At 43.1% G+C, this 24,340-nt stretch overlaps 1 pseudogene; it reads right to left on the reverse strand.

The window, feature by feature from the left end:
- Positions 1-12,498: 12,498 nt before the first annotated feature.
- LOC114691865 lies at positions 12,499-12,843 on the reverse strand (annotated as a pseudogene).
- Between the last annotated feature and the right edge of the window lie 11,497 nt (positions 12,844-24,340).

Here is a 24,340-nt window from a genome sequence, read left to right on the forward strand (position 1 = left end):
GACCAATGAATCAACAAGATGTAACCCATTCCCGGCACCGGGGCTTTGACTTGGTGGCATAAGATGCTTAGTCAGGACATTTCATTCCATACAATTGGTGATTCCATTTAAACCCATTTCATATTTGTGTATATTTTTAGGAAGCTTCTACAGTAGTAGGTTTCCATATGGTTTTTCAAATGGCCTTCAGTGTGAGTCGTCAGGGAAGGCAGTCTTTTTTTTTTTTTTTTTTCTTTTTTTTTTTTTTTTTTCCGAGACAGGGTTTCTCTGTGTAGCTTTGCGCCTTTCCTGGAACTCACTTGGTAGCCCAGGCTGGCCTCGAACTCACAGAGATCCGCCTGCCTCTGCCTCCCGAGTGCTGGGATTAAAGGCGTGCACCACCACCGCCCGGCTGGGAAGGCAGTCTTAACTGTGGTCCTTTAACTACAAGCAACAGAAACTGATTCTACCCCAACTTAAATAATGGATTCATTGGAATTAATATATCAGGTAAATATTAAATAATTGGCAGATTTCAGGCAGACCTAGGTCAGCCCCAGAAGCTGCAGTCTGTGGGAGCTCTCTGTGGGAGGTTGACATTTGTGTACCTCAGACTCAGCACCTTCCCTCGGGAAGCTCTGAACAGGAAGTATGAGCAGCTACATGAATGTGTAGATGCTCTAAGCTTTAAGTGCTAATGAAACTGTTAGCAGTTATGCAGATGTGTGTGTTTTCATGTAGCCTTGTTGGGACTTCAGAAGTTTCCCTCCTCTTTGATACCTCTTTAGGTTTATACCCAGGCCCTTTGGAGATCTTATTACATCATCATATGTGCTGGATGCTAGCCTTGGAGCTACTGGATTTCACGTTTTTCCACCCGAGTTCCGTGTTGCTTTGGTTCTCATTCTTCCAGCTCTTCTCAAGCTCGTGCCTTTGAAAATGGGACTGTTGATACAGTGCACTGTGTGTTGGAAGTGCTTAACATTTCTACTTAATAGGAACTTGGTCAGAAATTGCCTGTGTCTCAGAGGAGAACTTGCTTTTTAACAACGTTGGAACTAAGACTATGAGGACTACTGGGGTGGGCTAGATGCAGTCTTCATTAGCAGATGAACATGAGCCTTTGAGGACCAGTGGAATGTTGTGGTTTGACTATGGACTGTCCTCCATGGACATGGGGATTTGGAGGAAGGAAGGAAGATAGGAAGGAAGGAAGGAAGGAAAGAAGGAAAGAAAGAAAGAAAGAAAGAAAGAAAGAAAGAAAGAAAGAGAGAAAGAAAGAGAGAAAGAAAGAAAGACATGGAGAGACAGAGAAAAGAAGAAAGGAAGAAGAGAAGGTGCTGTGGTGTAGCCGGAAGTTTCTCCAGTCCACCGGCCTGCAGTCCTGTGTTTCTCTGGTCAAATAATCAGAAAGGAGAAAGTCCTCTGCATTATAGATAAGTATTTACGTATGCTGGGCAGTTTCGAAAATGATTCTCCATGTAACTTCACCATTAGATAACCTTCTCAGCCTGAGTTTCCCCTCCTGGTGTCATAGAGAAAGTTCTTGATAATGAACAGTGGAGATACTTTTTGAAGGCAGGTCAAAGCTCCTTAACTTTCGTTCTCCCACTGGGCTTCTGTTTGCGATAGAATATCTAGAGTATCAAAGGTTGCTGGTGAGACTCAACAGTGAACAGCACAGACCTCAGAGAGGACAAGTTTCATCAGGAAGAGGAGCAGGACTGTAAGGCTGTAGAAGTCCGCTGGGGGCAGAGTGAGAAAGAGTGACTGGCAAGTCCAGCAGTCATCGGTGGCCCTGGAAAGTGGCCCTGCCCAGAGGCCACCCAGGCTCCTGAATCAGATTGGCTAAGCAAGTACTAGAGTCAGGTGTGGAAGCACCGTGACAGACTCTGACAGCATGGAGAAAGGTGGCAGGCAGCGAAGCAGGAGAGGGTCCTTCTTGTCACGGGTCAGGGGAAGTGTCACAGATAGGAGCCTGAGCAGATGCCTCAGTTCGTCAAGTGCTTGTGGCTCAGTCATGAAGACAGGAGTTCAGATCCCCAGCACCCAGGTAAAAGCCAGGTGCCGTAGTGTGTGCCTATAATCACAATGCCGAGCAAGGGGAAACTGAGGCTCACAGGCCAAACGGATAAGCTCCAAGCTCAGCGAGAGATCCAGTCTCAAAGCAAGGTGGAGAGCGAGTGTGGAAGACAGTGTCAACTTCCGACCTCACAGGCACACACATAGATGAGCACATGCACCCACGTACACATACACACAAAATGAAAAACAAATCCTATAAAGAGAGCAGGGAGCAAGGTTACTAGCCCAACAACAGAGCACACACAACATTGTGGTTAGAGCTCAAACAGCGAAGAAGACCATTTAATGCTGTGGGATGTTCTGTATGGCAAACGTGTTAATAAATAAAACACTGATTGGCCAGTAGCCAGACAGGAAGTATAGGCAGGGACTAACAGAGAGGAGAATTGAGGGAACAGGAAGGGAAGGGGGGGGGACTGCCTGCAGCCACCGCCGGGACAAGGAAGAATGTGTTAAGGTACCAGTAAGCCACGTGACAAAGTATAGATTAATAGAAATGGGCTGAATATAAGAGTAAGAGCTAGACAATGATAGGCCTGAGCTAATGGCCAAGCAGTTTAAATAATATAAGTGCCTGTATGTTTATTTTATAAGTGGGCTAAGGGACTGCCGGGCCTTGGCAGGACCCGGAGACAAAACTCTCCAGCTACAATTTAACAGTAATCTGAAACCAAACACATCTGAGTAAAAATTCAGGAGTCTTGATTGGTAAACAGGAATGGTATAGGTGTCACTTGGAGACATGCTGCTTCCTGGTTGTTTGCCAGAACTTGGCTTCCTTTGTGGCCTTGAAGCCTCCACGTTCCTTTAAGATTCTGACCTGACACTTCAACAATCATTCTGTTGAGAAATCCAGGTCTTCTTGGCTAGAAGCCCTTGTTATGGTAACAGTGTATGAGGGAAGAAGGATCATCACCACTGCCTGAATTTTCCCTCTGTTAAAAAGCTTGTGCGGTTCTCTGGAACGTTACTGAGAGGCAGGAGTGGTGTCCGAGGACCCAGCTTCAGATTCCAACTCATGCGCTGACTGACTGTCTCCTGAATTACTGACGTTGAAGTTAAGTCCTTATAATAAAAGAACGTTTTTACACTAAATGAAAGACTCTTAAGGTTCAGTTTACTGTCTGTAAAACAAGCATCCTCACCTGGGTATTTACTAGTTAAGCATCCTCACTGGTTGGTCCTCCCTATCTCAGAGGCAATGAAGAGCAATCACAACAATGTCTACAGGATTGCTTAGGAAAGTTTAATATAATTCCCAGTCAGTGTAAATATACCTCAAATGCAAAAGTAGCATTGTTTTGTTTTGTCGTGATTACAAGCGTGAACTGTCACGGTGGATTTTGTTTGTTATTTTATTGTCAGTGGTGGTGATGGTAGTGATTTATTAGACAGTGTCTCTTTTTGAAATCCAAGCTGACCTCAAACTCATGATCTTCCTGTTATGATATGCACGCAGGGGACCCCCAGCTGGCCAGACTAGGAGTCTCACACATGAGAGAAGCATGCTGGCATGCTGGGCAGGTGCAACAGCAGGCGGCTGGCGAGACATGCAATGTGGACAGGAGGACAGTGGCAGGTGGACATCCATTCCTGTGAGGAAATGAGTTTATTATAGTGGGAGATGAAGAGAAAGATTAAGGAAAGAGGGAGACAGGAAGGAAGAGAAGAGAGAGAAAGCAGAGGTGTGTGTACCTCACGAGACGGGGGGGAGCAGAAGAGAGAGAGAGGGAAGAGGAGGGGTTTTTCCTTAAAATGAGGCTTTTACGGCAGGATGCAGGGCGGTGCCAAGGTGAGATTTTAAGGGGTGGATCAGAATATTAAGACCACCCACTTCAACCTCAAAGTGAGTTGTAGCTAGAGTTTTCCTGCCTTGCCACAGTCAGGACAAATCTCTGTCACCTGCCAGTCCCACAGCCACTCAGACCCAACCAAGTAAACACAGACACTTATATTGCTTACTAACTGTATGGCCTAATGGCTCAGGCTTCTTACTAACTGTTCCTATATCTTAAATTAATCCATTTCTATAAATCTATACCTTGCCACATGGCTCGTGGCTTACCGGCATCTTCACATGCTGCTTGTCATGGCAGCAGCTGGCAGTGTCTCCTCCCACCTTCCTGTTCTCTCAATTCTCCTCTCTGTTAGTCCCGCCTATACTTCTTGCCTGGCCACTGGCCAATCAGTGTTTTATTTATTGACCATTCAGAGCAACAGATTTGACATACAGACCATCCCACAGCACTTTCCCTTTTCTTTTCTTTTTTTTTTTTAAAAGGAAAGTTTTAACTTTTACACATCTCCAAAGCCAGCTTGGTATATTTGGGAATTTGGGTATAGCTTCTCTTACTACTTCCTGCTGGAGGGGGGCACTGTATCTTATGGGGACACAAAGAAAATTTCAGAATTATGGAGTAGTCCGTGAGGCTGTATCGTCTCAACCAGTTGCCTTGAAATGGTTCTGGATGTTGGATCACCTGGGCCTTGGTGTCATCAGAGACCTTTCAGGGGGTCTTGACTGGTCAAACCTGATGTATCTTAAATCTGGAACAAATCCATAGCCTCTGGTTTTCTGTGGAACAAAAGCAAACCTTGTCGCAAATAACACATATCCTGGTTTCCATTCTGAGGTCAGCACATCCTTAAAGTATATAGGCTGATTTAATTCTGTAGTTTTTTTCTATTATCCAATGTCTCTCTGCAGCTGTTGTTCCTTTCTCATTGGCACTGAGAAAATTGAAAGTTAATAAGAGCATTATGCAATCTATTTCTGGGGGTTTTTGTTACTCCTTTCTGTTATTTAGCATATCTTTAGAGTTTCTGTATGATCTTTCTATAACTGCTTGACCTGTAGGATTATGTGGTATGCCTGTAATATGCTTTATATTGTAATAAGCAAAAAACTGTTTCATTTTAACAGAGACATATGCTGGAGCATTGTCAGTTTTGATTTGTTCAGGTATACCATGATGGCCATAACTTCTAGCAAATGAGTGATTACAGAATCAGCTTTTTCAGAACTCAAAGCAGTTGCCCATTGAAATCCTGAATAAGTATCGATGGTGTGGTGTACATATTTCAAATTCTGCAAAGTGAAACACGTCCATCTGCCAGATTTCATTCTCTGAGTACCCTTTGGGTTACATCCTGCTGGTAATGGCGTTTGATTGTAGAAGGAACAAGTAGGACATTTCTTTACTATTTCTTTGGCTTGTTGCCAGGTTATGGAAAAATCCTTTTTTAAACCTTTACTATTGACATGATGTTTTTTATGAAATTCTGAGGCCTCCAGCACATTTCCTATCAATAATTTATCAATCTCATCATTGCCTTGTGCTAGAGGGCCTGGCAGACCAGTATGGGATCGAATGTGAGTTATATATAAAGGATGACTCCTTTTCCTGATTGTATCTTGTAATTGAATAAATAGTGAAGTTAATTCTGAAGCATCAGGGATAAATTCTGCAGTCTCAATATGTAACACCACTCTTTCAGCATACTGAGAGTCAGTTACTATGTTGAGAGGTTCTGAAAAATCCATTAATACCAACAGAATAGCATACAATTCTGATTTTTGAACTGAATTATACGGACTTTGAACCACTTTACTTAAATTTTCTGATTTGTAACCTGCCTTTCCTTTCTTTGTTGGCATCTGTATAAAATGTACGAACTCCAGATATGGGTTTTTGCCGTACAATTCGAGGCAAGATCCAATCAGCTCTCTTTATAAGATCAATTCTATTGCTTTTGGGATATTTGCTGTTAATTTCTCCCAAAAAATTACTGCAAGCTCTTTGCCAAGGTTCACTTTCTGTCCATAATTTTTCAATGTCCTCCTTAGTTAAAGGTACGACAATTTCTGCTGGGTCTATTCCTGCTAATTGACGAAGTCTCAATTTTCCTTTAAATCAAGTCAGAGATTTTTTCCACATAAGTTTTTAATTTTTTATTTGGTTTATTTGGTAAAAATATCCATTCCAATATAATATCTTCCCTCTGCATTAATATTCCAGTAGGAGAATGCCTAGAAGGTAAAATAACCAAAATGCAATCCATCTTTGGATCAATAGGATCCACCTGCCTTCATGTACTTTCTTTTCTACCAAGGCCAATTCTTTCTCAGCTTCAGGTGATAATTCTCTTGTAGATGTAACCAACCATCTTATTAAATAAGAAACACAGAACCAATGCAAAGAAGAAAGCCAAAGAAGAAAGCTAAGAGCCTTACCCTGCAGCTAGCCTCTTCAGCCAAGAGACCTCTCCGAAAGAGAGCTATTTCCTGTCTGTTCATCTTTATATAGACTTTCTGTTCTGCCTTCTCATTGGTTGTAAACCCAAACACATGACTGCCTCATCACTGCCTGTATGTACAGCCAGATGATCCAACATCCAGAACCATTTCAAGCAACTGGTTGAGACGATACAGCCTCATGGACTACTCCATAATTCTGAAATTTTCTTTGTGTCCCCATAAGATACAGTTGCTCCCCCCCCCCAAGCAGGAAGTAGTAAGAGAAGCTACGCCCAAATTCCCACATATACCAAGCTGGCTTTGGAAATGTGTAAAAGTTAAAACCTTTCTTTATTTTTTTAAAAAAAAAAAGAAAAGGGGAAGTGCTGTGGGATGGTCTGTATGTCAAATCTGTTGCTCTGATTGGTCAATAAATAAAACACTGATTGGCCAGTGGCCAGGCAAGAAGTATAGGCGGGACCAACAGAGAGGAGAATTGAGAGAACAGGAAGGTGTGGGGAGACACTGCCAGCCACCACCATGACAAGCAGCATGTGAAGATGCTGGTAAGTCACGAGCCATGTGGCAAGGTATAGATTTATAGAAATGGATAACTTAAACTATAAGAACAGTTAGTAAGAAGCCTGAGCCATTAGGGCATACAGTTTGTAAGCAATATAAGTGTCTGTGTTTACTTGGTTGGGTCTGAGCGGCTGTGGACTGGCAGTAGACAGAGATTTGTCCTGACTGTGGGCGAGGCAGGAAAACTCTAGCTACAATGAGTGCTGATTTTACAGACAGATGTCATCACATTGGCTGTGATAAAGCTTCTTGAGTGGACTTATCAACATCTTATTATTCTTCAAATGTATTATCTGTTGAAGATTCTTGCATGAATCAACTAATAATGTGACATTAACAGTCGATTTTGCATTCTTTTTAGAGAGTATGGACACGATACAACATAAAATGGGGTGCAGAAGTGTTAGGGAGGAAAACAAAGCATGGAAAAGGAATGGAGAGTAGATGGGTTCTAATTGTAACTAGAGTTGGAAGGGAAGACCTTGGTGAGAAAGGAAGGGCTAAGAGAACCCGTGGGTAAAGGGCTAGAGCTAAGGTTGTGTGGAACATTCCAGAATGACACAACACCAGAGATGCCAGTCATCTGGGGGCGTTTTAGCTTTTACTCTGAGTGATCTAAAAAAACCATACAATGTTTGAACAAAGAAGTGGCATGGTGGATTCTTGTACCTGAAACCCAAGCCTCTGCCTGACTCTATTTCCACTTGACAGATGACAAGCTATTAACCTTTCTATGCTTCAGGTCCCTGCCTAATGAAATGGGAATAATGGTGCCTCCTGCATGGAGCGGAGGTAATCATTACATGCATGATGTTGACGTAAGCATTGTACACATGGTGCTGAGATAAGCATTACACTTATGGTGTTGAGGTAGTATTACATGCTTGGTGTTGAGGTAATTATCACATGCATCGTGTTGATATAAGCATTACAGGCATGGTGTTGAGGTAATCATTACACTTCATGGTATTGAGCAATCATTACATACATGGTGTGAAGTAATCATTACATGCATGGTGTTGAGGTTAATCATTACATGCATGGATGTTGAGAGTAATCATTACATGCATGGTGTTGAGGTAAATGTTACAGGCATGGTGTTGAGGTAATCATTACAGGCATGGTGTTGATAAGCATTATACAAGGTAACATATGGAGAGTACTTAGCACAGGGTTTGGCAAGGTAATACATGCCTGTTGCTACTATTTTTGTTTTTAGCTCCAGACAGTAACCCACCTGCTTTTCTAGGTTAGGGCTGTATCTAGGACTCTTAGCTCATCTTTCTGTGTGTTTGCTCGCCAGCTGAACTCACAGGGTTCCTCAATTCTGTGCCTGGACCACCAGCCTCCTGAAACTGTGTGAAAATGTCATGTATGTGTAGGGATATGCATGGTTGTGATGGAGAGGTTCCTGGATCCCGAAGAGGCGCAGAGAAGGGTGGTTATCTTGATCCTGTGATGAAGTTTGGGGAACAACTCAGACCTCGCTAACTTTGTAACACTCTGAGAGGTAATCTGGTATTTGGTTAAAGTTTTCACATTTTCCATGAGGAAGTCACACCAAATGACGATTACAGTCACCTTTTTCCTTTTCTATCTTTTGAGACAGAGGCTTGCTTTGTAGCCCAGGCTTGCCTTGAACTTGCAACCTTCCCACTTCAGGCTCTTGAATGCTATAATTACAGGCATTTGCCACATTCCCAGCCCCAAAGCCCCTTCCCAAACCCTGGGGCTATGGGTTTGCATAACGTGTAATTACCCTTGGAAGACATTGAAGAAGCTTCTTGCTAGGCGTCATATCTCTACAGCTCTCCTCAGAACAGACCCAGGTTCTCGACTGGTTTGTATAATCTGGACTCTTTGTTTTGTCTCACTTTTACATCCATACAAAGTTTTATGAGAACCATGGTGCAATCTGGTCTGTTTACATACCACTCCTGTCATGGACACTGCCAGAACCCAGAATCTGCTGGGGAAAGGAGAAAGAAAAGAAACACCTGCTGGCAGCTCCAGTGCACCGGGACGCCGTTTTGACGCGCATTTCCTGCGCATGCGCTCTCTGACTACAGCGCTTAGCCTGGGGGCTATGATCTCCACTTCACCGCTGTAGACCACGAATCAGAAAGTCACAGAACACAGAAACTGTGACTGGGGCTCAGAGTTAGGCTAACTCCACAGGTCTGCTTTTTCCACCTCACCGCTGGCCTTCCTGTGGACATGTGTATTGATCAGCACCACAATTCACTCAATTCCCACTCTGCCCATGATCTAGGACTACTCTTCTAATGGCATCCTTTTCTCCCAGCTGGACCAGTCTCCTTTAACAAATAGAAGGGGAAGTGCTGTGGGATGTTCTGTGTGTTAAATATGTTGCTCTGATTGGTTAATAAATAAAATACTGATTGGCCAATAGCCAGGCAGGAAGCATAGGTGGGACAAAGAGAAAAAAATAATTCTGGGAAAGGGAAGGCTGAGTCAGAGAGTCGCTGCCATGAGAAGATGTAAGATACTGATAAAGCCACGAGCCATGTGGCAAGGTATAGATTTATATAAAGAACAGTTAACAAGAAACCTGCCACAGCCATACAGTTTATAAGTAATATAAGTCTCCGTGTGTTTACTTGGTTGGGTCTGAGTGGCTGCGGGGTTGGCGGGTGAGAAAGATTTGTTCCTGACTGTGGGCCAGCAGGACCAAGAAAAACTCTAGCTACAGGGGAAAGCAGCGCATCTTCATTTCTTGCACTTACTTCCTGAAAAGACCTTGTAGTCAAGGCTGATAAACCCCTTACGAAATTTGTAGACCGGTTGATTCTCAACCTTTGGGTCATGACCCTCAACAAACTTCTGCCTCAAAATATTTACATTACAATTATAACAGTAGCAAAATTACAGTTATGAAGTAACAATGAAATAGTTTTATGGTGTGTGTTGTGGGGGTCACCACAACATGAAGAAACTGTATTAAAGAATCACAGCGTTGGAAGGTTGAGAACCACTGATCTAAAGGGTTTGTTTATAATTTGCAATCAGTGTGTCTGAGAAGGGATTAAGGAATATGTATGCTTAATAAACACCCGGAGCATTCCTTAACTGGTGCTTGTAAAGGGTGAGAAGTGAAAGGCTCTCTCGGCATTATTGTCTAAATCCAAGTCCTCTGTCCAACGGTGAGCTCTGAAAACCAACCAAAATAGGACAAGAAAAGTATGATTCACTCAGGAGCCTTCATCAATAGCTCACCTGGGCATTGCACCCAATAAAGAAGCAGGAGTAACGGTTGGCCTGGAACTTGTATGAGGAGGAAAAAGTAGTTAAAGAGAACCCATTAAAGGAGGAAGAGGAGGAGGAGAAAGAGGAGATGGAGAAGAAGAATCCATTAGTTGGGAATCTTCAGTGGTGAAACTAAAGGTCTGAAAACCAGAAATGATCTGCGTATGACAGACATGGCTTGCAAAGAAGTGATGGTGTTTGAATTTCAATCAAAACAAATCCAGACTGGAGTATTGTTGGTCTGGCTGCAAACGAAGATAAACATCAGGTGGAGGGCTCTGAGCTGAAGGGGCCCAAACCCACAATCTGGGCACAGTCTGTTTTTATTTATTTACTTATTTTTTAACTAGCAGAGAAGACCCCTCTTGTTCTGGAGAGAATGGAGGGCGCTGTCCAGACCTGGGAAATGCAACGGCCTAGGCAGTACAGGTAGTTTGAGATAATGTCAAGGAACAGTTTTCAGGAGCCATGGGAAGCAATAAAGATGTTGGCTTTTTGCTGAACATGATAGCTCAGGCCTGTAATCTCAGCACATGAGATACTGAGGCTGAGGAATTGCTGTGACTTGAAGGCCAACCTAGACTATATAGCACGTCACAGGCACCCTATACTACGTAGTGAGACCCTGTCTCAAAACAAACAAGATAGCAGCTTTTTGGAGTTGGAAGTGGGGTCAGATACAGGGTTGGAGATGCATGATCTTCATACCTTCCACATATATCAAGCATCGTAATTGATTCCAGAATGTTCCTGTTGCATACACCTCAGAATCCTTCAAAAGACAGTGTACACTGTGCTATTACCATTGGATTGTAGCTGGCAAATGATATGAGCTTAATCTACTGTATGAGAATACTTAGAGCAAGACTAAATTGTAGAGATAGTGTGCTAGTCGTCCTGGGCAGCACATGTCAGTGGTTTCCTGTGCTGTGCAAGTATCTGAGGAAAAAATTTAAGCAAGGAGGATTCATTTCGGCTCTGCATTTCAGAAGTTTCAGTCCATTATGGTGAGAAGTACCTGTAGACATGGGGGAGAACAAAGCTGTAAGCTAGAGCAAATGTCTTCATCTTTCCCCTGCATTGATTCCGTCTAGGTCCTTCACTATGGCTGGTGCCTTCCGCATTCTGGATGAGTTTTTGCCCTGTGTGGTTTGAATGAGAACGGCCCCTCTAGGTTCATGTATTTGAATGTTTGTTCCTGGTTGGTGGACGATTTAGGAAGGTGTGGGCCTGTTGGAGGAGGTGTGTCATGGGGTGGCTTTGAAAAGTCAACACCAGGCCCAGTCTGTCCGTCTCTCTTTCTGGTCCCTCTCTCCACTTCTGCTTGTGGATCAGATGTGAGCTCTCAGCTACCGCTCCAGCACCGTGCCTGCTGTCTGCCCCCACCATGATGGTCATGGACTCACCCTGTGAACTGCAAGCCAACACCCAGCCAATGCTTCTTTTATAAATTGCTTGTCATGTTGTCTCTTCACAGCGACGGAACAGTAACTAAGACGCTTCCTTAGCTGCTCTTCTCTGGGAACACCTTACAGACATGCCCAGAGAATGCACTTTATTAATCTTCTAGTGTCTCTCCATCCAGTCAAGTTATCAGTCAAGATTAACCATTACTGGGCTATACTTTGGCCTCAAGATGAGTTGAAGACATCATCTTTTTTTTTTTCTCTTGTTTTTTGAGACAGGTTTCTCTGTGTAGCTTGTGCCTTTCCTGGATCTCACTCTGTAGACCAGGCTGGCCTTGAACTCACAGAGCTCTGCCTGCCTCTGCTCCTGAGTTCTGGGATTAAAGGTGCGCGCTACTTTACCACCAGAAAAATAAACCTTTAAAAATCAAATTAAATAAAAACATATCAGGGATCTGGCTGAAGAGATGATGGTTAATGGTTAGGCGCGTGTATCACTCTTCCAGAGGTTCTGAATTCAGTTTCCAGTACCCAATTCAGACAGCTGTTCACTCTATAACTCCAGCTCAGGGAATCTGGCATTCTTTTTCTGGTCTCTTTGGCAGCTGCACACACATGGCATACACACATACCTACATATGAATAAGAAATATTTTTAAAAAGTTAAAGATAGGCGTGATGGTGCATATGGACAACCTAGTTTACATAGTGAGTTCCAGGCAGCCAGGTTATGTATAGTGACCTTGTCTCAACAAATACAATAAAATATAGACTAGGGCCATCATTCTTAGCCCTTTGGCTAAGAACAAGAATAAAAATATCCCGGGGAATCAGTATATATGCACACACACACTTGTCTGTGTGTCAGCACACTGTATTTGTGTACCACTGCCTTTATGTGTGTAGATCATTAAAGATGGAAGACGGTACCAAGGATATGTTTTAACAGAGAATCTTTTTATGTAAATGAACCCATTTATTAGAGCACAGGCAGTCTCTAACAGTGTGCTTCCACTGGTCTTTCTGTTCCTTCAGTCTCCTAATGGCGGACTTCACTGTGATGCAGAAGTCGTGTTGGAGGTCCAGGCCCCACCAGCCGCTGTTTTCATGCAGGGACCACAGTGTCAGATGCCAACAGCTCGTCTTTTCATCTTGGTCTTGCCACAGAAGGAGCAGGTGCACTTGGCGTGCTGGCTGATTTCAATTTTCCTCACCATTTTCCGGAGGGAGGCACCATAGCGGTCCCGTATTTCCAGATGATCCGACCTTCTTGGTGCGATTAGCCATGTCGCCGGAACGGAAGCCCAAGCCGGAGAGCCAGAGAATCATTTTAATCAAAACAAACAATGCTCTGGGGAAGAATCCATAGAGTAAAATCATTTCAGCCACAACACCAACATGGGAAATATACTAATAAACTATCCAAAGCATAAAAATCATCCCAGGCCTAGATTGTACCTATTTTATATGCATATATGTCTACCATGCCTGTGTCTGGTGCCCACAGAGGTCAGAAGAGACATTGGATTCCCTGGAACTGGAGTTACTGGTGGTTGTGAGCCACCATATGGGTTCTGGAATTGAACCCTCGTCTTCTGGAGATCAGTGAGTGCTATAACCACTGAGCCATCTCTCCAGGACCCTAGGCTGTGTCTTAAATAGTCTACACTTACTATCGAGATATATATATATATATATATATATATATATATATATATATATATCATAGCAACAGACACATTTATTTGTTACATTGACTAGTTTAGAACAGAGATAAACTTTCCATGTTTGGTGTAGAAAGAAAGCACCAATGAGTAAGTTTTAAAAATGCTTTTTATTATTTGTTTATCATTTATTTATTTGTGGTGTGGTGGGGTGGGGATGTTGAAATTCGTGTATGGAGGAGAGGACAGCTTTCTACTCCGCTCTGGTCCCAGGTTCTAACCCAGGCCGTCACGTTTGCAACCAGTGCTTTCCCGCCCCGCCGTCTTGCCCACCTTCCCTCACATGAGTAATTTTTGGGACGAGGACATTCTGATATCAGTCCTAGACTGGGCATACGCTGCTGGATGAGAAGGCCTGAGTAGCCGCTGCCTTCACTGCTCTGTAGTTTTGCTGTGAGCAGGAGTTTCCCATCAGCCTTGTGGCCCACAGCCCTGCTCCCTTATGAGTCACCACAGTAACATTTATCTGAGCAGCTTTTTTTTTTTTTTTTTTTGAACCTGGAGACTAACATGCAAATCCTGGAACTCGGGACTGCTTAGGTGACCATGACCTCCTTGTAGATTTGTTCACATCCTGTTTGGATTTCCTATCTGGAATTCTCACAGCACACAGTATCCAACCACCGCACCAACCCTGCCCGCTTTCCCTTCTCTTGGCTCAGTCTTTATTCCTCTGTGAGGCCGGCGGCTCACGGCTGTTATCCTTCTTCCGTTTTAATGCACGTTGAATCGAAGCACAATGTACAAACATAAAGTGCAGAAACGGCAGGATTTTCACAGAAGTAGCACTTCCTGCAGCCATGACCGGATGCAGGAACTGAAGTATCGCCAGCAGCCCACAAGCTCCCCGATTCCTGTAAATCCTCATCCTCACAGCCTGCGGCAGCTGGGGCAGTTGTGGGAGAGAACTGTTATTCACATCTAGTGAATTAAGACCAGGGATGCTGCTGAACAGTCCACAATGCAAAGGACAGCTCCTCACCCTCAATTCCCAGCGAGGAATTATTTGTCCCAGTAGTGTCAAGGCTGAGAAACTATGATTTATACCTTGTCTTAGTTAAGGTCACACTATTGCTGTGATGAAACATCATGACAAAAGCTTAATGGGAAAAGGGTTGATTCGGCTTAAACTTCCACATCATGGTTTACCATCAAAGGAAGTCAGGACAGGAACTCAAGCAAGGCAAGAACCTGGAGGCAGGAGCTGATGCAGAGGCCATGGAGGGTGCTGCTTACTGGCTTGCTCCCTGTGGCTTGCTCAGCCTGCTTCCTTACAGATCTGGTGTGGGTGTTTTGTTTTTACAGTGAGCAGTCAACTTTGATAAACAACTGAAACTGGGATTTGGTTGTGGGAAGAGGGAAGTGTTTCCTTCAAAATGCCAATGGCAAGGAATGTGGAGGGGCTTTCCTGTCTTGGCAATTCTGCTCTCTGTGACTTGCTTTAGGGACAAAGAGAGCAAGGGACAGGAAGGCAGGAGAGATCTGAGAGGCCTGCCTTCTGTCAGGACACTACCATGTCTTACTTTTGAGTATCGTGCTCTGAACCCCAACACCAGGTTACTGGGTCTTGTGCTCTTGGCTGAAGAGTTCTAAGGTGTAGGCAAGGGTGATGGTGGAAGACTGGGCATTGAACAATGACATGGTCCATGGTGCTTTGCCACTCTGGACTGGTCCTGAAGGTAAGATTGACATCAGAGGGCCACTGTCCCCGAGGACCTTAAACAGGTGTGGAAGGAGAGAGGACAGATTGAACAGAAAATCATAGGCGAAGCAGGCAGTTCTTAGGACCTGGGTGGAGGCAAGAGAGTGACTCATCTAAGGATTCATTGGATAGATACATGGACACATTATACTGTACATAAACATAATTACCCCAGGATCACTGAAAAAATCTGTAATTTAATTTAGTAGAGGTCAAATGTCCTTTAATCCTTAAGGTATGACTCTAACTAGTCATTTATTCTTCTATTATGCTTGAATATATGAATGACTCACATCCTTGTTATGTTCTCCCAGTGAGAATAACACAGAGGCTTGTTCCTGGATATGACAGACAGATGGAAGGGTCCCTTGCTGCTTGCGTGTTTCAGAGAGGAATTTGCCTTCTGTTCTCAACATCCACACACAGCACTGAACACAAAATTCAGCATCAGCGTGGGACTCATTGTCTTGGTTGTTGACTAGATGTGATTTAGAGTCACCTAAGAGATATGCCTACTTCTGAGTGTGGCTATGAGGGCATTGCCAGAGAGCACAGACTGGAGGAGACCTAACCTGAGTGTGAGCATTGCATGGGCTGGAGTCTGGGGCTGAATTAAAAGGAAAATTAAGAAGTCAGCTGAAAACCAGCATTCTCTCCTTCCTTCTTCTTGACGATCATTCTTTGTGTTTGTTTTCAAGACAAGGGCTCACTGTGAAGCCCTAATGTAATGGAAGCTTCTGTGTTCAGCCAGAACTACCAAATACCTGGCAGCTGCTTCCCAAATAATTGACTCAGAGGCTTAATATTAATTACAAACTGTTTGGACTATGGCTCAGGCTTATTGCTAACTAGATTTTTTTAATGTTAAATCAACCCATTTCTATTAATCTATGTAATGCCACATGGTCATGGTGTTACTGGTCTGCTGGCATCTTGTTCCTCCTTGGGCAGCTGAATGGTGTCTCCCTGACTCCGCCTACTTCACCCTGTGTCTCTCTTGGATTTCCCACCTGGCTCTTATTCTGCCTTACCATAAGCCAAAGCAGCTTTATTTATTAACCAATAGGAGCAACACATGTTCACAGCATACAGGAAGACCATCCCATAGCCTTTCACCCTTTCTGTCTAATCAAAAAGGAAGGTTTTAACTTTTACATAGTAAAATTACATATAACAAAACAGTTATTAAATAAAAAATTACAGTTACAATATCTAGTCTATTTGTATTTGGCAAAATTAAAGAAAATATTCTATCACCTCTCCTTTTTTTGTGAGTCTAAAGTTTTATATCTAATTTATCTTTTATCATGACTAAGGAAAATTATAACTATCTAGTCTTCAACTCCATCAAAAGACCTCAGAAGGATATATTATCACCTGAGTACATAGGAAGTGCATTGTAAGCAACTTCCAAAATTCTAGAAATCACAAGAGACATCTGGCTGCCTGGACAGTCACCCTAAGTCCTTTTGCAATGTTGGGGCATCCATCTTCAGCCTATAGGCCTAGAATCTCTGGCAGACTTTTCAGTGAAGCAGGAAATTTGAAGGATTGTCTCACCTATTGGCAAATTCATCATTTGCTTTCTTCTGTGTCCTGCAGAATGTCTGGCAGCTTCTTCTGTGAAGCAGGAACCTGAAGGACCATCTCACCTTGTTCTGGCAAAGTTTAGTGGTCATCCTTCTATGGGTCTTGCGTGACTAGTTTATACAACACATTTTCAAGCAGTCCAGGCAAGAGCGGTTTCTTGCCCAAATGGCTAGCCTTTTCCACACTGTAAGCAAATTCCATAACCAGTTTCTTCAATGCCCATCATCCTCTTTGAAGTAATTGGTGCTGCCAGAAGCAGACGTGTCTCACTGTCCAGAAAAGTCTAAGTTCTTAAGACATTTTAAATGTCATATTCTGTAGGTTTTGAAGTGTTTGAAGATTATCTAATTGAAATATATCTTTGGATACTTAAAAAGCTTAATTAACATGACTATAAGTTCAATTATCATAGATGACTATTAATCTGTATTTCTTAATGATATATTACAATTTTAAATGAGTTGCATAAACATAATATCTTAAACAAGAGTAGAAATATACATACAGTACAACAAAATTGGCCTTAAATTTGTATTAATAAACCAAAATCCATATCAATGTAAAGTATTTTGAGATTAATAGTTGTTTTTTGAATTAAAGTAGATTTGATAATTTACCTTTTATTTTATCATTTCTATATCATATCCCCTTTTTACTTTAGAAAGAGATTGACTATGACCATTAACCATTTATAACCAACCCCCTTTAAATAAAAACAAATATACATAAATAATATTTGGGAAATTTGGGTATAGTTTTCTATACTACTTCCTGCTGATTGGGGGCACTGGTAATCTTATAGGGATCCTGAGAAAATTTAGAATTTTTACCAAATCCTGACTGGGGTATTTTGTGAGTCTGGATCATCTTAGATAGCAACCTTGAAGCTGTTGTGGATGTTGGATCACCTGGGCCACCGTTCCCATCAGAGACCTTTTGGGGGTCTTGCTTGATCAAACCATATTAACCTATTCCATTTTTTTCCCAAGGACCTAATTTTATTATCTTTAGATTATTCTTTTAATCTATGACTGGTCTATCCTTCTTCCCCTCTCTCTCAAGCCTATATATTTTTTTTAAAACACATTGTGACCCATTTAGAGGTTTCTTTTTGTCTGAATCTGTCTTTTTTTTTTTTCCGAGACAGGGTTTCTTTGTGTAGCTTTGCGCCTTTTCTGGAACTCGCTTTGTAGACCAGGCTGGCCTTGAACTCACAGAGATCTGCCTGGCTCTGCCTCCCGAGTGCTGGGATTAAAGGTGTGTGCCACCACCGCCTGCCTGGCCTGAATCTGCCTTTATGGTGTATCTGTAATCCTTTTCTGATCACAGCTTTAAACTGCTGAGTGGGCCAGCTTTCCAACATGGCAGAAATACCCAGGAGAGTCATACTTAACCCCCAACCCCCAATTCTGGGGTCCATGATGCCACCAGGTATCATGCAGCCCACCCACAAACCCCTTTTGTCTGTATGAGTAAAAGCTAAGTCTGCCATGCAGTGTGCCGCAGGGCTTGGAGATGCCTCTGTGTACTGTGGCAGGAACCTGCCATGCTGTGCACAAGCCTGGATGCCACAGTGTCTCTGTGCCACAGCCTGAATGAGAGACATAACTAGGAAGCTGTTTTTGGCTCCATTTACATGTTCTAGAACCCCCTTTTTAAGCTTTCTCAGGTCTTATGTGGAAAGTCCTGCCCCATGTTGGTTGGGTGGCTTAGACCGTGTCTGCCCTTCTTCTCTCCACATCTCTGCTTGGATTTCCCACCTGGCTCTATCCTGCCTTACCATAGGCCAAAGCAGCTTTATTTATTAACCAATGGGAGCAACACATATTCACAGCGTACAGAAAGACAATCCCACAGCACCCTGGCTGTTCTGGAACTCACTCCATAGACCAGGCTGGCCTTGAACTCACAGAGATCCCCTGACTCTGCCTCCTGAGTGCTGGGGTTACAGGCGTGCGCCACCATGCCTGGCTGCACTTCTTGGTCTTGCTGCCACATGCGCAGGCTTCAACCATGAGAATTTACATTCTCACTAAAACCCCAGCCAAAAAATCCACTCCTGAAACAGACTGAATCAGATATTCTGTCACAGTGAACAACTAACAGAAAACAACTAACAGCATAATAAATCTTATTTCAGGGCACAAATAATGATCCCTTTATATGAGGCTGTTAAATTGAAGAGGTGGGTGACTCAGCTCTGTACTGGAAACCTGGGAGGTGAGACAAACCACCCACCTTCTTGGAAACACCCTTGGGATATTACAAAGTGACATGCCAATATATTGTGGGCCATAAGCAAATGCTTCCTTGAGCTCTCTGACCCGTCTTAGGAAATTGGTAAAACTCAAGGAGAGGGTCATAGGAGCTCCAATTTATAAAGGACTGGTCAGGAGCACAAACCAAACCTTGTGTTCACAACTAACCCCCAGAGTTAGAGCAGCCTTAAGAACTGAACCCAAGACATGCAGCATACGATATTACCACCAGGTCTGTGGTGTCAGAATCAGACTAGATTAGAGATTATCCAGCTGGTGATTGCTTTAGAGTCTGGTGTCAACACTGAGTGGTTGCTTGATGTGTAGGGAAAGAGCCCTGTGGGGTATCAGAGCATTGTGTTAATTGGTGGACCCGTGATGAGACAGAATAGGAAAAAAACAAAAAAACTTACTCCTGTGTTATTACCCATGGGGGTAACCAGGGAAAGTGGTACAGATGCCCGCCTATGCTGATGAATTGCCACCAATCACACACTGGTGGTGGGGGGAGACCTCAGCTCTCAGGCCTGCTGTGAGGATGGAATAATTTGGCAGAGGAGACAGATGCCTTGGATCTGTGTGGCCAGGTCCTTTTTTCTTTTTTCTTTTCTTTTTTTTTTTTTGTAAACAGGTTCAGCAAGCTTTGAGACTAAGGGTCAGTAGGTTAAACATTGATGACTGAGTCTGAGAAAAATTACCAAGACCAGTGTATGTGACCCCAGGCATGCCTTTAATCCCAACACCAAGGAGGCAGAAGCAGGCAGACCTCTGTGAGTTTGAGGCCAGCCTGGTCTACACAGGGAGTTCCAGGACAGGCTCCAAAGCTACACAGAGAACCCCTGTCTTGTAAAACAAACAAACAAAATCCAGAAAACATGTACTCCCCAACCCCAATCTTCTCTTTAGTAGAGGAGAGGGAGAGGAAAAATAATCAGACTGAAAGGAAATTGAGGAAGAAGAAAGCACAGAATTAGCACACCAGCTCTGAAGAGGCCCCAACTTCCCAGCCTGAGAAACTGGGTGACTGGTATCACTTAGGACATTTTCTGATGCAAGTCACAGGATATTAAGTAACTGAACAGTTCCAGACACACCCCGCTTTAGGACCAGCTTGGTCTAGGACCTAAGCCCTGTGAAGGGTCCAGGGCCCTGCCCATTGGCTCCTATTCTCCTTCATGTGGACCTTACTCTTCCTCAGCTCCATGTGCCCAGGGAGTGCCAACAGCTCCACACTCTTCCTCTAGATTCTATTTACACAAGGGACTATTCTCACGTTTTGTGTATTTTCATGTGTCATTTTCACAAGGATCCTCCATGGTAGACTCTAGCTTGCAGGTAGTAAAACTGAGGCATGTTAAACCACTAGCCCACAGTTTCATGATAGAATCAGAGCTGGGATTTAGGTCCAGGGAGTCTGCTTTTCAACCACTTCTGTGCTCTGAAATGCTTCTTCGGGAAGAAGAACATGGAGTCCATCTCTTTGGGGAGCTAGTATGCTATAGGCACTGTGTTTGGTCCAGTCGGGCTGTGTTAACCAGAGTTTTCTAGGGGAACAGAACTGATTGAACGTTGTGGAATATAAAGATGTGTTACATTTGGTTATGATGTGAAATATGACTTTAACTATAAAGATTGTTACAATTGTTTATGCTGCATTTGTTTAACGATGTAAAGGTGTGTTGCTTTGCCTGCCTAAGGCACCTGATTGGTCTAATAAAAAGCTGAACAGACAATAGCGAGGCAGGAGAGGGAAAGGTAGGGTTCCAGCTCCAAGGAATTTAATGCCCTCTTCTGACCTCTGCATACACACACACACACACACACACACACACACACACACACACGGCTAAATTTGTAAATTCTGTAATCCCAGTCCTTAGAACAAACAAACATATAAGGCAAGAAGAAATTTATAAGCATACAATTATCCTGAAAAGTTTCAAAATATCTTTCCAGTGATTAGCTGGAACTAATAGTCAAAAAAGTCCTCAGACTAATAAAATAATACAGTTTGCTGGTCAAAGAAAAATCACCATATGAACAGAATAATATCAATGATTTAATATAGTACATATATAAGGACTTCTTATGTCTCCACAAATAAAGAAAAAGACTTTTTTTTTTTTTCACAAAAATGAAAAAGTTGGCATGGCACTGTGGTTCTTGCCTATAAATGCAGTGTGCTGGAGACCTGGAAAGAAGATTGCCAGCTGGAGGCCAGCTTCAGCTACACAGTCAGTTCAACACTAGCCTCGGCTAATGCTGAGACCCCATCTTAAAATTTATATATCTATAAATAGATAGATAGATATTGTATTAAACTGTTCGTATTTCATATCTTGGTCTTCCTATCAGCTTTAACAATGAAAACAACAGATGCTTAGGTCACAATTTGAAAAATTATAAATTCATGATTTTAATAGTTAAAAGTTAAGGAACAAACTAAACTCATATAAATCACATGTGACATGGAAACAAAAGGGCCCTCAGCGTCCAGAGGAAGCCATACTTTGAGGAGCCCCGAGAACATCAAAAGTCTTCCCGATTCCAAAATAAAACCACTGACGGAGGCACTACGTCCCAGCTTCAAACCTTAGAAAAACAGGACATTGGCATTAACGTCAGTAAAACTTGGAATAAATGAAACAGAAAGGGCTAGGAAAAATAGGAGAGAATAAGACGGGCTTGAAGCATCTCTAAAAGTTTGCTGCACAGACTCGGAGTTTAAAGAGGGAAATAAAGCAGAGCAAGAGTGAGAAAAAAAAAAAAACACCAAACAACTTCAGGCATTTGGGAGAGTTAAAGAATCAAGACACTCACCAGGGACAGTTAGATGGCAATGGCTAAGAAAACCGAGAGGAAATACAGGCATTCATAGCAAAAGATGATTAGAATTGAGCCTAGACGAGGGAAGAATCATGAATGGACCAGTCACTGCAGAGTAAAAGAAGGTGATTGGCAACAGGTTTGCAGTGACCTCACCTCTGAGGGTTAGTTACCTGGAAGAAGCCAGAGCTGGAGGATGAACTCACTGAAACCGCTGCCCCGTGGATGGGCAGCCTCGGCACCTGGGGGCTCCTCGGAAGTGAAAGTTACAACTATTACAACTACGGAAACCCTTTTAACTTGTCAACTCCAAATGGATCAAAGCCCTTCATGTATGATCGGGAGCTATTCGAGGGAAGTTAGGGAGAACACAAGCTGTAGATACAAGGGGGTGTTCCTGAGTAGGACTCTCGTCACCCAGACACTAACGCCAGCGCCTGACAAACGGAAGCAGGCATGGCAGCACAGCCTTGGATTCCAACGCTCTGGACACAGAAGCAGCCATGTTTTTGTGAGTTTATGACTAGCCCGGTCTACATAGTGAGTTCAGGACAGCCAGGGCCGCACAGAGAGATGTCTCTTATATAGATGTCTCAAAAGATAAAACAACAGTAACAACAAGAAAGCAACTGACAAATGAGCAAACTTCTGTTCATCAAAGGAGATGACCAGGTGGAGAAAGAGCCCACAGAATGAGGAAGCCTTGGTAGGCAGACATCCATCTGACAAGCCTGTGGAGGTCAGAGGACAGCTCTGTGGGGTCAGCTCTCTCTCTCTCTCTCTCTCTCTCTCTCTCTCTCTCTCTCTCTCTCTCTCTCTCTCTCTCTCTCTCTCTCTCCCTTGATGAGGCTCTGGGGACTGAACTCAGTAGTCGCTTATCTGATGTGTGTGCTTATCTGCTGAGTTCTCTCTTTGATTCCTAAGGACATCTGTTGGAACCAATACTATTTTAATACAAAACTTAAGATAGCATAAAGTATAGATTAATAGCTTTTGTTTCTTGGCTGGCCTCAAAATTTTGGTGGTCCTTGAAGAACCTGCCTGCCTCCATCGTAGACTTAAAAGTCATCTCATAGTAAAGACAAGCTAGGTTCATTCCTGTTTACAATTAAACCTCTGTTTCTCAGGATTGGGCTATGTCCCACCTGTAACCTTAACTACAAATGGTTGTGTACTGCCTGATCCAGGAATGGGCAACCTTGTCTTTGTTTCAGAAAGTTGTTTGTAGCCATCCTATAACCCTACTTTTGTTTCAAAAGGTATTGTTGAGGAATATAGTTGAAGATGTATAACATTAGTTTATGCTGTGGAATATTTGTTTAATGATGCAAAGATGTGTTGCATTCTTTTATGTTGTATTTGTTTGATTCTGTGAAGCTGTGTTACTGTGCCTGTCTAAAACACCTGATTGGTCTAATAAAGAGCTGAATGACCAATAGCAGGGCAGGACAAAGGACAGGCAGGGCTGGCAGGCAGAGAGAATACATAGGAGGAGAAGAGAGGAGAGGAGGGAGGAGCAAGAAAAGGAGGAGAGGAGGGTGTCAGGGGTCAGCCACCCAGCCACAGATTAAGAAGGAAAGAAAGGTATTTAGAATAGAGAAAGGTAAAAGCCCAGAGGCAAAAGGTAAATGGGATAAGTTAAGAAAAGCTGGCTAGAAACAAGCCAAGCTAAAGGCTGGACATTCATAAGTAAGAATAAGTCTCTGTGTATTTATTTGGGAGCTGGGTGGCAGGCCCCCAAAAAGGTAAAAAACAAACCCAACCAACTACAGGTTATACGAGCACCTGTGACCACCTTGTTATGACTACCTGTAGTTATGACCACCTTGTTATGCCCACCCTGCAACCATGTCTTTGTATCAGGAGGGACCAATTTGTTATGCTTATGTTCTGCTCCTGTAACCCTGCCTATTTTGCCCCCCAAAGTTCCCTCACTTGGAAATCCTCTACCCTAGCTATAAAAAGTTGTCTTCCTCACATCCAGGGCTGACCTCTTGAACGCCACCTATGGAGTAGGCAACCCATGCACACAAATAAAGAAGTTGCTGTTTTTAATTAACTTGGCTATGATGATGTGAGTCAGTGGTCTTTCTCCTCCCATCTTCGGGATCAACACCCTCCCTCCTCTGCTTCCTGAGGGATGGTGTGTTACGTCTGTGCACCATGCACCTGGCTCTGGGCTGATAGTTACTAATTACAACTGTAGCAGGTCTTTCATCGGACTTTCTTTGGACCACGAGTTCCCAGTAATGATGTGGAGACATTATTAATTGTAAAAGCTTGGCTTGTAGCTTTGACTTGTTCCCAACTAGCTCTTATAACTTAAATTACCCTGTTTCTATTAATCTATATTCTGCCATGTGGGTTTTTTCGTTACCTCTCCTTCATCTTGTGTGTCTGACTCCTCCGGTCTCATTGGTGTCTCCCCTCACCTACTTTCTAACTGTCTGAGTTCCTCTCTCTGCCCAGGGTCCCACCTAACTTCTCATGCCAATGGCAATTCAGCTCTTTATTAAATCAATCAGAAGGTGCCTTAGGCAGAGACACATTTTTACAGTGCACAAAAGATTATCCCATAACATACAACTCCAACCATAAACTAATTCACTTTATGGTTTGGTTTTGCTTTCTTGCATTGCTAAGAATCAAGCTCCCGACCTGGAATATGTTATACAAGTACTCTA

Source organism: Peromyscus leucopus, chromosome 10 (assembly GCF_004664715.2).
Source record: "Peromyscus leucopus breed LL Stock chromosome 10, UCI_PerLeu_2.1, whole genome shotgun sequence".
Taxonomy (NCBI): domain Eukaryota; kingdom Metazoa; phylum Chordata; class Mammalia; order Rodentia; family Cricetidae; genus Peromyscus; species Peromyscus leucopus.